The 13,548-nt window shown below is 43.0% G+C and overlaps 1 long non-coding RNA gene across 1 annotated transcript; it reads left to right on the forward strand.

The window, feature by feature from the left end:
• Nucleotides 1–2,104: 2,104 nt before the first annotated feature.
• Nucleotides 2,105–12,488, forward strand: LOC122458505. Its single transcript, XR_006278546.1, has 3 exons — nucleotides 2,105–2,304; nucleotides 2,721–2,896; nucleotides 12,418–12,488. It is a non-coding gene; the product is annotated as an uncharacterized LOC122458505 (long non-coding RNA).
• The last annotated feature ends 1,060 nt before the right edge of the window (nucleotides 12,489–13,548 follow it).

Here is a 13,548-nt window from a genome sequence, read left to right on the forward strand (position 1 = left end):
TATGCCCTTAATTATGTAAAATATAGTGCAGTAGATAAAATGGTGTAGGTATGGAGAAAGTACTATGTGTAGATGATGTTACAATGCACGTGCAGGATGAGAACTGATAATTTCCCAAATCCTTCTGAACATTTGGACCCACTCATCTCCCTTTCTTCACACTAATTTGAAACAAATACAATCAGCATCTGTGAGAACACCAGTGACACAACCCATTTATATATCTTGCACAGCAATGTTTATTTCTCATAAAAAGTCAGGTCAGGATGTAAATCATCAAGCCCAAAGAGTACATTATCACACTATGTAGATTATGTTTCAAGATGCTGTGAACTAGTAGTAGGTAACTTTGATATGATTGGCTACAATTTTGCGATTAGGAAGGAAATGACTACTATTAATTGTTAGATTCCTAGATCCTACAGTCATTGAGACTTTGTGGATATGGCAGAAATGTATAGGGGGCAGTAATAGTGACAACAGTGATTAAAAGTAAAAAGAATAAAACATTTAACTGACAACTTCAAATGAGGTGGAAAAGGTTTAATTTCTCTTGGAAACTTTCATGAGATATATTTACCTGTTTTCAGCTAGTGCTAGTCTCTTGAGGGCCATAACACTTTGTTTTGATTCCAGGTGTTGGGTTTAGTGTATGGGTGCTGGGTGGCCTGTGATATACAGGAGATCAGCCTAGATGATCTGGTGCTCCTTTCTGACTTTAAACTCTCACTCTATTAAGCACTGATGGTATGCCTCAGGTGACACAAGATACCAAGAAAGCGTGGCACCTGCCTTGTAAACCTTATTTAGGCCCCTTTTACTAAAGGGGCCTCTGAACTTTATTGGGAGTGTTCCGGGGAAAAGCCTGTGTGCCACAATCTAGCCTTAACAGGTTTCAGAGTAGCAGCCGTGTTAGTCTGTATTCGCAAAAAAGAAAGGGAGTACTTGTGGCACCTTATAGATTAAAAAATTTATTTGAGCATAAGCTTTCGTGAGCTACAGCTCACTTCATCGGATGCATTCGGTGGAAAATACAGTGGGGAGATTTATATACACACAGAGAACATGAAACAAGGGGTTTTATCATACGCACTGTAAGGAGAGTGATCACTTAAGATGAGCTATTACCAGCAGGAAGGAGGGGGGAAGGAGGAAACCCTTTTGTGGTGATAATCAAGGTGGGCCATTTCCAGCAGTTAACAAGAACGTCTGAGGAACAGTGGGGGGGGGGAGAAATAACATGGGGAAATAGTTTTACTTTATGTAATGACTCATCCACTCCCAGTCTCTATTCAAGCCTATGTTAATTGTATCCAGTTTGCAAATTAATTCCAATTCAGCAGCCTCTCGTTGGAGTCTGTTTTTGAAGTTTTTTTGTTGAAGGATAGACACTCTCAGGTCTGTAATCATGTGACCAGAGAGATTGAAGTGTTCTCCAACTGGTTTTTGAATGTTATAATTCTTGATGTCTGATTTGTGTCCATTTATTCTTTTACATAGAGACTGTCCAGTTTGACCAAAGTACATAGCAGAGGGGCATTGCTGGCACATGATGGCATATATCACATTGGTAGATGCGCAGGTGAATGAGCCTCTGATAGTGTGGCTGATGTGATTAGGCCCTATGATGGTGTCCCCTGAAAAGATATGTGGACAGTGTTGGCAACGGACTTTGTTGCAAGGATAGGTTCCTGGGTTGGTGGTTCTGTTGTGTGGTGTGTGGTTGCTGGTGAGTATTTGCTTCAGGTTGGGGGGGCTGTCCGTAAACAAGGACTGGCCTGTCTCCCAAGATCTGTGAGAGTGATGGGTCGTCCTTCAGGATAGGTTGTAGATTAGGAGGAGTGTACACTGTGGGATGGGGTGAATGGTGGCAGTGTCAATGCCAGTTAGATAAGTTTCATTTATCACTGTATCCTATATTTGTTAATTGATTTTATTCAACTTCCCCCCCTGTGGATTTAAATTAATCGTGAAATATTTTAGTCTGTTATACCCTGTTCTTTAAGTTTTTAATAAAGGTGTGTTAGCTCTAATTTAAGTATTGGTATTTTTGAGTTACACCTATGCCACAGATTATATTATTATTATTTGTTATTAGAATAGCTTTATTCCTGGAGGTTCCCAAGGTATACCATTGAGTGTGTACAGAGCCTAGCCATGTGGAGGCACCGCCAATTTTTTATTCCTTTGGGGGCAAAGGGACTGCAGCAGAGGTGTGGATAGAGGATTCCCACCTATCCATCAACCACTGGGATACTCAGGATCTCCTTGAATGTCAACAACATCAGGCGCCCAGGCACACAGGTGAGTGTTGCCTACTCCCTAGTAACCCAGGGAGGAAAGGGGTGGCGGGGAGTTACACTTATAATCCAAGAAGAGCTCTCCCCCTCCAACACACACACAACAAAACAAATATCACTGGGAGTCTTAGAGTTTTTGGCTATACTAGACTCTGATCTTGAAAGCGTGGAAAACTTCAAAGACTATTATGAGACTGAGATGTACCAGACTCTGTGGGCCCACAGAATATTCATAGATCTTTGTACAAATAATAGTTATATGTATCTTTGTGTTCCTGGCTCAGTGGGTGGATTTCCTGTGGAATCTGGAAGCAATGGAGGTGATTAATACAAAGTCCCAATGCCAGTTACTCAGCTATCCAGCCTTTGAAACTTTACCCCCTTGAGGAAAGTGGCATTGAGTGGTTTCATCTGTTTCAGGACATCTGGGCAACAAAAGTTCCAAATTGTAGGCAGTGTCAGCTCGAAGTGACTCCAGGTTGACCCACAAACTGACGTGTCACCAACTGATGTGACACCTTAGCCAAGAGGGCAAAATGCTGCTGGAAGGACTGGAAACAAACCCAGGTCTCCATGTGGAAGATGGGTGATGCCTGGTAAGCTTAGTGTGTTTGTAGACTGTTTATTGTTGATATGCTTTCTCTGTAGTGCTTTTGTCCTAAAATAACTGTACCGTGCTTTGTGAGAGCTGGCTGCTCTCTGGTAAGTGCTGACATAGCCTCTGGGAGATAATAGAATAGCAGATGCTGGACTAAAGTTAGACACACTGAAATATTCACAGTGAATTGCAAGAGCACTGTGACCCTAAAACTGTGTTCTGGAGGGAAAGTAAAACAGGTGCTGGCCCACAGAGAGGTCACGTCCTTAGGGCTGAGCCTAAAAGGGTGTTCTTGAGGGGACCATGGAGAGCGTAGAATTACAGTTAACCCTGGACCTGACAGGCATGAAGAAAAGAGTTGGAAAGGCTATTTATAGGGAAAAGCTTCATAAAACCTTTCAAATAGACAAAAAGCAGGAAAGTTTTGCCAAAGTGGGTTAATTAGTTCTGTATACTGTTTGTGTAATGGAAGAATAAACCAGTGAGTTGAACACAGTACAGTATCTTACTCGAGGGCTGTTCTTTTCCAATAGAAAGCCATCTAAGAATAACACAAATTAGAGATAACACTTCAAAACAGAACATTTGAATAAGCATCACTTGTCTTGATGCATTATCTTAAACCACTGGCTGACGGTTGGATTATGTCATTCTAAGTGCAAGTTATACATCCGAATTCTGAGAGGCAGCTTAATCTTTACTTGTCACATGTTACATCTTTAAGGACCAATTGAGCTCTTACAGTTGAAACTCTTCACAAGTTATTCATGGTGTCAGATTTGATGTGTTCTGACAGATGTGATGTAGCCAAGCCTTTGACAGATTTTCAAAAACAAAACAGAAAAATGAAATTAAGCTCTTTTTCAGGGATACATAAGTGACACAATCATGAATACAGTGGACTCTGGAGGAGAATTGCTCTATCTGTACTCATATAAGTCATGATCAGCTCTTGCTGAGTGACAGTTATAGCTAGTTTTTTTCAAAATGAATGATCAAAATGTCCATAGAAACATGTTAGTGTCCCTTTAAGATGGAATAAAACAAGGAGGCCTGATGAACAAAAGTATTATAATTTTAATCATAGCCCCAAATTGTGAAGTTGAGTTCTGGATCAGAACAGAATAATTATTCGATCCGATTTTTCTAGTTCAGGGTGTCTAGCATTTATATAACAGTCAAGAACATGATATCGATTATAAACAGACTAATTAATTCCAGATGAGTGCCCATACAAACTTCAAACCGTACCATATATCTATTGTCCATTCTGCATACTTTACAAAAAAAACATATTTTAAAGAATTTTAAAAAGACATAGTACTGCTATTTTTCATATCCTCCTGCTTGTATAGACAGGCTGCCTAAAAAGTATAATAAATGTAAGAAATCTTTTTAATACAGCAGTTTAGTCAATCATAGTCCAAAATGTAAAATCCTATATCCTTCAACAGACCAATGCTAGAAATAAGTCCAGAATGCTATTGGAGAGAGAGGATTTCCAGTTCTTAAGTGGTAGACGGAGCCAATTTCGATCCCTGAAGGTTAGGATCCCAAATCTGCACCAGGATCTACAAGTGTGCCCCACTGTGCCCTTGAAGAATCCATTGACTTCAAAAGGACACCACAACGATATAGGTGTCAGTGCTAGCAGTTCCTCATACAGGACTAATGCCTAAAAGTAAAATTGATTTAGGATTGGATATTGCCTACCCTGCATAATGCATTTTAGGGGAAATCATTTCATATTTGAGGGGAAGGAGTGTAACATTTTGGCAGATTTTTCTCTTTTTTTAAAATAGAAGCTCTAGGAAAATTTCTCAGGGATTTGAAATGTTAGAAGTAGTTTTGGCGGTTATAGATCAGTGTTTAGACAGCAGGTGAGGCAGACTAAGGCACGGGATACTATAGAACAGTATGATAACATGGATTTCAGCAACATATGTGCTTTAAAGTAGATTGGGAACTTTTATTCACCCTGTCTCATAATACAAGAACAGAGCGACATTCAATGAAATTGAATGGTGGCAAATTAAAAAATGAATAGAAGTATTTTTTTCATATAACTTCACAATCAGCCTGTGGAACTCATTGCCACAGATATAACTGAGACCAAGCGTTTAACAGCATTCCAAAAAGGATTTTATATTTCTACAAATAACTTACCTAGAGTTAACACAATAAATATTAACCAAAAACCCAACAAGCATTTTCAGCACATAAGCCTACTCCTAAGTATTAGGGGCTAGGAGGAACCTCTCCCTGTGGGCAAGTTATCCGATAGCTGCCTGCAACTTCTTCTGAAGTATCCAGTAGCTTTTGGAGTTAGAATCCTGCTGGTTTGATCCATTATAACCATTCCCATGTGTCAGTAAGTATTTCATTGTAACTTTCCAGGAATAAATGCACATTCTTTCTTTTCCTTATTTTTTATGATCCATTTATCAATTTCTCCCACATAATGCTACTGCCCAGTCAGTTATGCCACTGTCCCTCTTACTACTCAGTTCTTCCAGCAAAAGGAGACTTACATTACAATTTTACCACAAGTATAGTCCTATAAAGTTGAAGTCTTTGTTGATAACACTCCATTTGTCAACACATTGGTCCTCAATCTGTATGGCAGATTCTCTCCATTTTTATCATTTTTTTTGTCTAGTATGAACAAGCCTCTGGCAACTTTTCTCCTTTGAAATAGCTGTTCTTCTCACTTGGCAATGGTGTTGTCATAAATATAAATGGAAGGGTAAACACCTTTAAAATCCCTCCTGGCCAGAGGAAAAATCCTTTCACCTGTAAAGGGTTAAGAAGCTAGGATAACCTCGCTGGCACCTGACCAAAATGACCAATAAGGAGACAAGATACGTTCAAAAACTGGGGGGAGGGAGAAACAAAGTCTCTCTCTCTCTCTGTCTGGGTGATGCTTTTGCCAGGGACAGAACAGGAATGGAGTCTTAGAACTTAGTAAGTAACCTATCTAGATATGTATTAGATTCTGATTTCTTTAACTGGCTGAGCCCTGGTCTACACTAGGCCTTGAGGTCAAATTTAGCAGCGTTAAATCGATGTAACCATGCACCCATCCACATGATGAAGCCCTTTTTTTTTTACTTTTTTACTTTACTCTTAAAAACGATTTCCTTACTCTAACCCCAACAAGGGGATTAGCGCTGAAATCAGTTTTGCTGGGTCGAATTTGGGGTACTGTGGACGCAATTAGATGGTATTGGCCTCCAGGAGCTATCCCAGAGTGCTCCATTGTGACCACTCTGGACAGCACTCTCAACTCAGATGCACTGACCATGTAAACAGGAAAAGGATCGCAAACTTTTGAATTTCAATTTCCTGTTTGGCCAGTGTGGCAAGCTGCAGGTGACCATGCAGAGCTCATCAGCAGAGGTGACCATGCAGAGCTCATCAGCAGAGGTGACCATGATGGAGTCCCAGAATCGCAAAAGAGCTCCAGCATGGACTGAACGGGAGGTACGGGATCTGATCACTGTATGGGGAGAGGAATCCGTGCTATCAGAACTACGTTCCAGTTTTCGAAATGCCAAAACATTTGTCAAAATCTCCCAGGGCATGAAGGACAGAGGCCATAACAGGGACCCAAAGCAGTGCTGCATGAAACTTAAGGAGCTGAGGCAAGCCTACCAGAAAACCAGAGAGGCAAATGGCCGCTCCGGGTCAGAGCCCCAAACATGCTGCTTCTGTGATGAGCTGCATGCCATTTTGGGGGTTCAGCCACCACTACCCCTGCCGTGTTGTTTGACTCCTTCAATGGAGATGGAGCCAACACGGAAGCAGGTTTTGGGGACGAGGAAGATGATGATGAGGAGGTTGTAGATAGCTCACAGTAAATAAATGGAGAAAGCGGTTTTCCCGACAGCCAGGAACTGTTTCTCACCCTGGACCTGGAGCCAGTACCCCCCGAACCCACACAAGTTTACCTCCCGGACCCACCAGGGGAAGAAGGGACCTCTGGTGAGTGTACCTTTTAAAATACTACACAAGGTTTAAAAGCCAGCATGTTTCATGATTAATTTGCCCTGGCATTCGTGGCTCTCCTGGATATACTCCCAAAGCCTTTCCAAAAGGTTTCTGGGGAGGGCAGCCTTATTCCATCCACCATGGTAGGACACTTTTCCACTCCAGGCCAGTAGCACGTACTCGGAAATCATTGTAGAACAAAGCATTGCAGTGTATGTTTGCTTGCGTTCAAACAACATCCGTTCTTTATCTCAGAAGAGTGATATCATTCATGGTCATCTGGTTGAAATAAGGTGCTTTTCTTAAGGGGACATTCAGAGGTGCATGTTCCTGCTGGGCTGTTTTCCTATGGCTGAACAGAAATGTTCCCCGCTGTTAGCCACATGGTGGGGGGAGGCAAAATGTGACCTTGTAACGAAAGCACATGTGCTATGTATGTAATGTTAACAGCAAGGTTTACTATGAAAGAGTGTACCCATTGTTCTATAAAATGTGTCTTTTCAAATACCATTGTCCCTTTTTTTTCTCCACCAGCTGCATGTGTTTCAAGGATCACAGGATCTTCTCCTTTCCAGAGGCTAGTGAAGATTAGAAGGCGAAAAAAACACACTTGTGATGAAATGTTCTCTGAGCTCATGCTGTCCTCCCACACTGACAGAGCACAGACGAATGCATGGAGGCAGACAATGTCAGAGTGCAGGAAAGCACAAAATGACCGGGAGGAGAGGTGGCGGGCTGAAGAGAATAAGTGGCGGGCTGAAGAGAGGGCTGAAGCTGAAAGGTGGTGGCAGCGTGATGATAGGAGGCAGGATTCAATGTGTAGGCTGCTGGAGGATCAAACTAATATGCTCCAGCATATGGTTGAGCTGCAGGAAAGGCAGCAGGAGCACAGACTGCTGCTACAGCCCCTGTGTAACCAACCTCCCTCCTCCCCAAGCTCCATAGCCTCCTCATCCAGACGCCCAAGAACACGGTGGGGGGGCCTCCGGCCACCCAGCCACTCCACCCCAGAGGATTGCCCAAGTAACAGAAGGCTGGAATTCAATAAGTTTTAAACTTTTAAAGTGCTGTGTGGCCTTGTCCTTCCCTCCTCAACCACCCCTCCTGGGCTACCTTGGTAATTATCCCCCTATTTGTGTGATGAATTAATAAAGAATGCATGAATGTGAAGCAACAATGACTTTATTGCCTCTGCAAATGGTGATCGAAGGGAGATGGGGAGGGTGGTTAGCTTACAGGGAAGTAGAGTGAACCAAGGAGTGGGGAGTTCATCAAGGAGAAACAAACAGAACTTTCACACCGTAGCCTGGCCAGTCATAAAATTGGTTTTCAAAGCTTCTGTGATGTGCACTGCACCCTCCTGTGCTCTTCTAACTGCCTTGGTATCTGGCTGTGCGTAACCAGCAGCCAGGCGATTTGCCTCAACCTCCCACCCCGCCATAAATGTCTCCCCCTTAATATCAGATATTGTGGAGCGCACAGCAAGCAGTAATAATAGTGGGAATATTGGTTTCACTGAGGTCTAACTGAGTCAGTAAACTGCACCAGCGCACTTTTAAACATCCAAATGCACATTCTACCACCATTCTGCACTTGCTCAGCCTGTAGTTGAACAGCTCCTGACTACTCTCCAGGCTGCCTATGTATGGCTTCATGAGCCATGGCATTAAGGGGTAGGCTGGGTCCCCAAGGATAACTATAGGCATTTCAACATCCCCAACTGTTATTTTCTGGTCTGGGAAGAAAGTCCCTTCCTGCAGCTTTTGAAACAGACCAGAATTCCTGAAGATGCGAGCATCGTGTACCTTTCCCCGACATCGCACGTTGATGTTGGTGAAATGTCCCTTGTGATCCACCAGTGCTTGCAGCACTATTGAAAAGTACCCCTTGTGGTTTATGTACTCGCTGGCTTGGTGCTCCGGTGCCAAGATAGGGATATGGGTTCCGTCTATGGCCCCACCACAGTTATGGAATCCCATTGCAGCAAAGCCATCCACTATGACCTGCACATTTCCCAGGGTCACTACCCTTGATATCAGCAGATCTTTGATTGTGTTGGCTACTTGCATCACAGCAGCCCCCACAGTAGATTTGCCCACTCCAAATTGATTCCTGACTGACTGGTAGCTGTCTGGTGATGCAAACTTCCACAGGGCTATTGCCACTCGCTTCTCAACTGTGAGGGCTGCTCTCATCTTGGTATTCTTGCGCCTTAGGGCAGGGGAAAGCAAGTCACAAAGTTCCATGAAAGTGCCCTTACGCATGCGAAAATTTCGCAGCCACTGGGAATCATCCCAGACCTGTAACACTATGCGGTCCCACCAGTCTGTGCTTGTTTCCCGAGCCCAGAATCGGCGTTCCACCACATGAACCTGCCCCATTAGCACCATGATGCCCACATTGGCAGGGCCCATGCTTTGAGAGAAGTCTGTGTCCATGTCCTCATCATTCTCGCTGATGTCGCCTACTTGCCCAGTTTCGCTTTGCCAGGTTCTGGTGCTGCATATACTGCTGGATAATGCGTGTGCATTTAATGTGCTCCTAATTGCCAAAGTGATCTGAGCGGGCTCCATGCTTGCTGTGGTATGGTGTCTGCACAGAAAAAAGGCGCGGAACAATTGCTGTTGCCCTGATGGAGGGAGAGGCGACTGACAACATGGCTACAGGGTTGGCTTAAAGGGAATTAATATCAACAAAAGGGGTGGCTTTGTGAGAAACTGAATGGATAGAAGTTTCTATCAAGGATAGAACTCAAAACTGGGTTTAGCAGGCTGTTGATTTCACAGAGGGAGAAAGGGAGGGAGAAGAAAATGAATACAAAACAAATCTGGTCTATTTCTTGTTTTGAACCGCTTCATCTATCTTTATACATCATGCTGGCAGCAGACTGTGCAGTACGACCGCTAGCCATCGTCACCTCCTGGGTGCTCGGCAGAAGACCATGCAGCATGACTACTGGCCATTTTCTTCTGCTAGCTGCAGATTAAAAGACAGTGCACTGCTGGTAGGACTCAATCACCATGAGACGAAACACTCTCATGTGAAACACTAGCTGAGTCACTCCCATGTTTGCCCAGGCACCCGGTTAAAAGAGCACCCAGGACTACATTGACAACGGCTCCCAGTCATTCTGCACTGTCTGCTGCCAAAAGGCAATAAACTGCTGCTGTGTAGCAATGCAGTACCACGTCCGCCAGCACCCAGGAGACATATGGTGACGGTTAGCTGAGCAGGCTCCATGCTTGCCGTGGTATGGCTTCTGCACAGATAACTCAAGAAAAAAAGCGCAAAATGATTGTCTGCCCTTGCTTTTACGGAGGGAGGGAGGGATATGATGATATGTACCCAGAACCACCCGCAACAATGTTTTAGCCCCATCAGGCACTGGGATTTCTACCCAGAATTCAAATGGGTGGTGGAGACTGTGGGAACTGTGTGATAGCTACCCACAGTGCAAAGCTCCAGAAGTTGACGGTTGCCTCGGTACTGTGGACACAGTCCGCCGACTACATGCACTTAGAGCATTTGTGTGGGGACACACACACTTGACTGTATAAAAATGCTTTCTACAAAACCAACTTCTATAAATTCGACCTAATTTCATAGTGTAGACATACCCTGAGAAAATAAGCTGTACTGAATGGGATGTAGATTCCTGTTTTTGTGTCTTTTTTTGTAACTTAAGGTTTTGCCTAGAGGGATTCTCTATGTTTTGAATCTGATTACCCTGTAAGGTATTTACCATCCTGATTTTACAGAGGTGATTCTTTTTCTTCTATTAAAATTCTTCTTTTAAGAATCTGAGTGCTTTTTCGTTGTTCTTAAGATCCAAGGGTTTGGGTCTTTGTTCACCTATGCAAATTGGTGAGGATTTTTATCAAACCTTCCCCAGGAAAGGGGGTGTAAGGTTTGGGAGGATTTTGCCGGGGGGAAAGACTTTCCAAATGGGCTCTTTCCCAGTTATATACCTGTTAGACGTTTGGTGGTGGCAGCGATAAAGTCTAAGTGCAAAAGGTAAAATAGTTTGTACCTTGGGGAAGTTTTAACCTAAGCTGATAAAAGTAAGTTTAGGAGGTTTTCATGCAGGTCCCCACATCTGTACCCTAGAGTTCAGAGTGGAGAAGGAACGTTGACAGGTGTCTTTTTATTATTTTTATTGTGTTTTACAGTCTTATTTTTGCTTTTTTACTGCATGTAACATTGATCTTCTGATGTCTTGCATGTCCCTTATAGGTTGGTTTTGTCACCGGATATAGCAGTAGCTGTGCTGTGCTGAGAAGCTGTTGGAATACATATATATAACAATTTAGCCTTTTCTGAATACCAGATTAGTAATCCTGAGAAAAATCAACCTGGTTAATAATAGTATTAGTACTTAGCTGATATTTAATGATTATTAATGTATTCATTTGATTAGGGTAGCACTCAAAAACACTACAAGGATTATCCTGGGCTCTATACAAAAGTATTCAAGGCCTAGGAAGGGAATTCCCCCCGCTCCCCAGTGTTTTCTGTGACTATTCTCCCCCCGCCCCCGTCCTCTGAGATTTCCATAACTGGAGATGGGACACTGGTGGGGTGGGCCAGAACTCTGAGGTGGCACAAACAATTTTCTCTCTTACATGTTTCACTGGCTGACTCTTGCTCACATTCTCAGGGTCTAACTCAAGGATTGGCAATCTTTGGCACGCTGCCCGTCAGGGAAATCTGCTGACTGGCTGGGACAGTTTGTTTACTGCAGCGTCCGCAGGTTTGGCCAAATGCAGCTCCCACTGGCTGTGGTTCACCGTTCCAGGCCAATGGGGGCTGCAGGAAGCGGCATGGGCCAAGGGTTGTGCTGTATGTGGGGTTGGGAAGGAATTTTCCTGAAGGACAGATTGGCAGGGGGTTTGGGGAGTTTTTGCCTTCCTCTGCAGCTTGGGGCCTGGGTCACTTGCTAAGATTACCTGGCTAGATGTCACTTAATCAGTTCCCTGCCATTGCTGGAGCCTCATGCACTGCTATACCTGAGTTCAACCTGTTCTCTGCCTGTGGCACACAATACTTTATTTTCCCGAGGGCTGTAATACTGTGGTCTGATTATGGCTGTTTGCTTGGTGTGGAGTGGCTGGGAGGTGTTAGTTGCCTGTCCTGTACAGGAGATCCGACTAAAATGATATGGTGGTCCCTTCTGACCTTAAATGCTGACATATATGAACAGATGCAACCCCTTCCCCCAAAGATCTTACAGTCTCATATATTCCATATGTATAAGCTATGTTTATTTGCTAGCTTTGAAAAATGTTTGAATTAATGAAGTTATGACTATTTGCAAATACCATTTGGATCATGCAGAGTAAAAAAATAGCAAAGTATACATGTCTGTCAACGCTTCATGTACAGTGCAGATGTGTGTACCAATGTTTTATTAATATATTTTCCCATGATTCAGGGGAATAAGCTGGCCTTTGGGGACTGGATTTGCTTTTATTTATTTATTTTTTAAAATTTAATCTTTCCTCTTTCTGTTTTCTAGCTTCAATCTTTTAGGAAATGGCAGGGAAATTTAAACTCACAAGCTAATATGAATGCAATGAGAAGCTTGAAAAAAGTCAAGAAACTCCAAAAGTTAAGTTTCAGAGTAGCAGCCGTGTTAGTCTATTTTCCCATGTTATTTCTCCCCCCACCCCACCCCGCACCCCATTGTTCCTCAGAATTCTTGTTAACTGCTGGAAATGGCCCACCTTGATTATCACCATAAAAGGTTTTCCTCCTTCCACCCCCCTCCCTTCCTGCTGGTAATAGCTCATCTTAAGTGATCACTCTCTTTAGAGCTTTCAGAGTAGCAGCCCTGTTAGTCTGTACTCGCAAAAAGAAAATGAGTACTTGTGGCACCTAAGAGACTAACAAATTTATTTGAGCATAAGCTTTCGTGAATGCATCCAATGAAGTGAGCTGTAGCTCACGAAAGCTTATGCTCAAATAAATTTGTTAGTCTCTAAGGTGCCACAAGTACTCCTTTTCTTTCTCCTTACAGCGTTTATGATAAAACCCATTGTTTCATGTTCTCTGTGTGTGTATATAAATCTCCCCACTGTATTTTCCACCGAATGCATCCGATGAAGTGAGCTGTTGCTCACAAAAGCTTATGCTCAAATAAATTTGTTAGTCTCTAAGGTGCCACAAGTACTACTTTTCTTTTTCCAAAAGTTAAGTTTTCTGTTCCTATGCTAACATGATATGTTGCATTTACTAATTCTTTCCTTGCTCACTGAAATTTTTTATTTAATCTATACCATCATGAAGGGGGAGGGGCATGTTTGGTCTTTCCAGCATGAGGGAGTCCCCAGCAAGCATCCCCCATGGGATCACCTTTTTCCACTGCATCAAATGCAAACTACATTTCTTCACTTTTACAGTCTATTTCTTCCATTGATATGTTCTCAAATGCTGTCAAGCTGCCCATATACAGCTGTGATCTACCAGCAATACCAGCCTTTATTGTCCTTTAGTCATATTTTTCCATAAGCACCTTTGCACTTTTTCCCATGCCTCCGGGTAGGCAAGCTTTGTCAAAAATCTGTAAGTCCACTACATTATCCTCCTTTACATCTCTTCGTTAAAACTCCTGTCTGTTGTGATTCCTGCAAAACACTCAACAATGGATAGGCAGTTGTGACT

This window comes from Dermochelys coriacea, chromosome 2 (assembly GCF_009764565.3).
Source record: "Dermochelys coriacea isolate rDerCor1 chromosome 2, rDerCor1.pri.v4, whole genome shotgun sequence".
NCBI classification, from domain to species: domain Eukaryota; kingdom Metazoa; phylum Chordata; order Testudines; family Dermochelyidae; genus Dermochelys; species Dermochelys coriacea.